The sequence below is a fragment of the Myotis davidii genome, unplaced genomic scaffold (genome assembly GCF_000327345.1).
Source record: "Myotis davidii unplaced genomic scaffold, ASM32734v1 scaffold49, whole genome shotgun sequence".
Taxonomy (NCBI): Eukaryota; Metazoa; Chordata; class Mammalia; order Chiroptera; family Vespertilionidae; genus Myotis; species Myotis davidii.
The window spans coordinates 4155624-4160410 of NW_006300375.1; the positions used below are offsets into that span (position 1 = coordinate 4155624).

General features: G+C 42.5%; 1 pseudogene; it reads left to right on the forward strand.

The window, feature by feature from the left end:
• Positions 1–4319, forward strand: part of LOC102774357 — a 12766-nt pseudogene extending 8447 nt beyond the window's left edge.
• Positions 4320–4787: the final 468 nt, after the last annotated feature.

Sequence of the window (4787 nt, forward strand, 5' to 3'; positions counted from 1 at the left end):
CCTCCCTCCTCCCCCCTATATAACCCCTGGTCCCATCAGGCCTCGGTCTCTCGGCCACTGGACTTTCTGCTGTGTTAGTGGGTCTGGTGAACCGGGAGTGCAACCCGGCTTGCATTAAAAAGGACTCTTTGCTTTTGCATCGGACTGACTGGCTCCCTGGGGGTCTTGGGAACTTTGAAATCTGGGCACAACACAATTAAATAAAATTTGAGAGAATCAAGTTAAAAGAATCATTTTTCAAGTTGAGAAATGTATTTATGAGTGAAATTTTATAATAAAATAAATTTTAAAATGTTTTAAATTAAATTTAGGGATGTATTTTCATATGTGGTTTTTGCAAATGTTTGCTCTGTTGGTAGGCAGATCTAACAGAATTTACTACTATGTATTACAATCATTAATTAGTATGTGCATCTCCATTAATAGACTGATTTTTTTCAACAATAATAGATATGTTTCAATTATCTGTTATGATTGAAAGAACCTGGAGTAAAACTGCTATTTAGAACTGCTTGCTGAATAAATGAGTAAATGGTTCAATAGAAAAAAACAAACACAAAATTATCTGTTGTTCTACATGATTGGTATCACAAGATTTCAGTGTATGTTAAACTTTGGCTGAGTTTTTATTTCTTATCTCTGACTATGATTCATTTTCTAATGCAAGTAGGTCTAACTCTCTTTCTGGGATGACTCATAGTTAAAAGTAGAATAAGAAATGAAAAAGGAAGAAGCAGTGTGCTAACCAAAGAAAGTGTGGGCTTAAAATTCAAATACTTCTGGTACAAAATAAAGACACACCATAGTCTCTCCTGCCTCCAATTCTAAGACTGTTATGTTTTAAAAACAGACGCTAAATTATGTGCAATCAAGGGTGTATGCTGTTATAATTTTTTTAGAGTCTTGTCAAGCAAATAGGACCAAGGAGTAAAAATTATAAGGAGCAGTACCTGATTTTAGTCCAGTTTTGTTAAAGGCTGCACAGCCAATACTTAGAATAATACCTGGCATATAGTATAACATTTAATAAGTGTTTTTAAAAATATTTCCAGCTCTAACCGGTTTGGCTCAGTAGACGGAGCATCAGCCTGCGGACTGACGGGTCCCGGGTTCAATTCCGGTCAAGGGTATGTACCTTGATTGTGGGCACATCCCCAAGAGGGTGTGTGCAAGAGGCAGCTGATTGATGTTTCTCATCAATGTTTCTGACTCTCTGTCCCTCTCCCTTCCTCTCTGTAAAAAATTCAATAAAATATATTTAAAAAAATAAAAATAGATAAATAAAAGTATTTCCAGAGCCCTCTATGTTGATGAGAAATAAAAAGCTTCCTTAGGGACTTCTAGTTTCAGTGCAGACATGTAAAGAGCTTAGAATTCTTCACTCTCATGCTTACGTGTAAAAACTAAACAAAGTCAATGACTTTCCTTGAAACTATCAGACATTTGAGTTTATAAGGAAAATCTATACCCTACAATCTTAAGAGATAGGCAAATCCACAAATTCACAGTGAGGATCTATTATCTGAGGTAGAGGCACTGGAGCTGTACAATGGCAGGAACACTTAATGGTAATTTTCATGAATTGCTAACGGCTGACTTTGGACTACCATGAGAATGAGAAACTCCTTGTGAACGTGGTTGTAAGGGTGTTCCCAGACTGTCATATTTTCCCTTTAGGAACTTGATCAGGGGCTCACAATAATAGCTAAAAAAAAAAAAAAAAAAGATCCTCTGGTACAGTGGTTCGAAACCTTGGCTGCACATTAGAATCACCTGGGAATCTTTTTAAAATCCTGATTTCTGGGCCTCATCCTCCCGAAATTCTGTTTCTTTGTTATGGGTTGGGGCCACAACATTAGTTACAAAGAAACAGAATTTCGGGAGGATGAGGCCCAGAAATCAGGATTTTAAAAAGATTCCCAGGTGATTCTAATGTGCAGCCAAGGTTGACAACCACTGCTCTAGTAGTTTAGCAGGTGAGAGGAGAAAAATAATCATTGTGATAATAGCAGAGCATTCTCTCCAGGTGAAAATAATGTTACCAGATTTTCAGTCCAGCAGGGGGAGTGGCATGTCTCACACTTCAGTCCCCCTTCCAGACTTTCTGCTTTACTTACAACAATCAGTGAAGATCACAACCCAAGGTGCAGGTCCACTCCAAGATTTAAATTTAATTATAATTATAAAACACTTCCCTTCCCCACACCTCACCACCACACCCAGAGGAGTATTGTTATTATAGAAAAAAAAGAGAACCAAGACACAAGCTTTCTTTCAGGAGGAGTATCTCTGGAAACCCAAAATCATCAAGGGAGAGAAAAACAAGGGCAGAGAAGTACACTGAAACCTCTGAAACATGTAATTACAGCAAACATTAAACACAGCACAACTGCTAGCACGATTACCATAAAAACTCACACGAAGACCTATATACTCAGTGCCTTTTGCTCAGTGCAACATGTCCTACTTTGAACAAAACATTACAAGACATGCTAAAAGGCAAGAAAAAATCAGTCTCAAAAGACAATGCAAATATATGAACAAGATTTAGATATTAAAGAAGTTTGGAATTGTCTGACAGGAAAATTAAAATAACTATGATGACACAAAATCATTATTATTTAAAAGAAATGAAATCTAGAAATTGTTAGATTTCATGGACATTAATATGATAATATTATGAATAACTATATATCCCCAAGTTTATAACCAAAATAAGATGGACTAATCACTTGGAAAACATGGTCTGCCAAAACTCATATAAGAAAAGACAGATATCTGAAGAGGCTTATATTTATTAGGGAAATTGAATCAATAATTAATGACTTTTCAAGGCAGAGAGCAGCAGACCCAGATGAGTTCACTAAATGAACTCTACTAAGCAGTTAATGAATAATTTATTCCAATTCACTATAATATCTTCCAGAAGACAGAAACAAGAGGGGATACTTTCTAGTTCACTCAAGGAGACCAGCATTACCCTAAAAAGCAAAACCAGACAAAGACATTACAGGGGGGGGGAAGAAAACTATAGTCCATTTTGAACATAAACGCAAAATTCTTCAACAAAATCTTAGCATATTGAATCTAACAATTTATAAAAAGAATTGTATAACATGACCTAGGTATGCAAGGTTGGTTCAACAATCAGAAAACAATTAATGGACTTACTTCCGCTTCCTTCCAGTAGGGAATAGGCGCTCCCACGGGTTTCTCAGCCAGGTAATGGCTCGCAGGCTTGAGATGTTTGGCCCCAAAAGAAATGCATTCATTGAACGCAAGCTCCACCGCGGGGGGCAAGTTGGGGGCCTGTGGCGGCAGGGAAGCCTGGCGTCGCCTTCAAGAAAAGGGATTCCGACTGCCCTGCTGGAAGGAGGTCCTGCCCTCAAGTGTCAGGGGGAAGGGAAACGGGCACGGTGATTGGCTGGAGCGCTGGCGTGAGCCCCCAAGCCACTCTCGCGAGGGGTCCTGGGAGTGTAGCGTGAGGGATGCTGAGAGGATCGCGCAGCCCTCGGCCCTCGTCCATCCTCGCCCCTCACCCATGGGCACAGAGGGTCTTGAGGGCACCGTGGCCCCTGCCAGGTGGCTGTTCTCACCCATCAGCCGGGCCTTGCTGCCTGAAGAGCTGGGAGCTCTGGCAGCCGACGCCATCATGTCGCCCTGATACGAGCTGGGCAGGTATGAGCCGGAGCCGCTCCGGAAGCAGCCGGCTGTCCTGCCCTTGCTCCCGCTGATCGGGGAGGCCAGCGAAGGCCCCGTGCAGGTGGGTCACTGCCCTCGACCCCGCCCCCTGCTGAGGAGGAGGAGTTGTCCCTGCCATTGCTGGAGATGATCCCTCAGCACCTTGGGGATCAGGCTATGGCGCCAGGGACCAAAGCCAGGGCCCGCGGGTCGATGGTGTGCAGCGGGGTGCAGCGGCGTGCCGCGGGGTGCAGAGGGGTGCAGAAGGAGACTGCCTTCCTAGGTATGCTTCGCTTCGGAACTAGACACGGAAAACGAAGTGTCAAATCTTCGTCTCAAGTGATGGTTCATGCTTTTAGGGACGGAGTAACAAACGGGCAGGATTGTGATTCTCATTTCTTTGGGTGCCTTGTAGCCACTTTAAGAGTATAAACCAAGAAAGCTGCATTGAACCGTTAGCAGAAGACATTGCAGATGTTCTCCTAGGGACAGAACGAGACTGGCTAGTCAAACCGAGAGGCGGGGATGGGTTTGTGGAATTCTTCCAGGCGGAGGACCTGGAAGGCGGCATCAGAAATGTGCTGCTGGCTTTTGCAGGTGCTGGAGTAGGAGCTGGTTTGCCATATCTAATAATGTAGGCTTTTAAGTGAAATAATTCACTCCTAACCAACTCCAGGCACCAAATCCACAACCATCTGCTGTGAAACCAGTGTATGTATGAAGTTGGACTTCAAGCTGTCCAGGCTGTAACCTCCAAACAAGGTAGAAAAGCAAGTGGCAAGAGGATTGTGACTAACAGGAATGAATAAATAACATAGAAAAAGTGGTCCCCCTTGAGGAGTTACTGTCTGAAAGAAGCAAAGTTAAGTTTCAGCAACAGGCAAACTTTGGGAGGCCCTGGAGAAAGACTTTTGGATTTAGTGAAGATGGAAGGGTAAAGAGTTGACATCCTTGTCTAGAACAGGGGAGTGGCCGGTAGCCAGGCTAGTCATACAGAGTTCATTCAATAGGCCCTTTAACTTCTATAGTGTTAAAAGAGAAGCACTAGCAATGCCAGTGAACTGTAAAGTGGATTTAAGCTCCAATAGAACTATGACTAGAAGCCT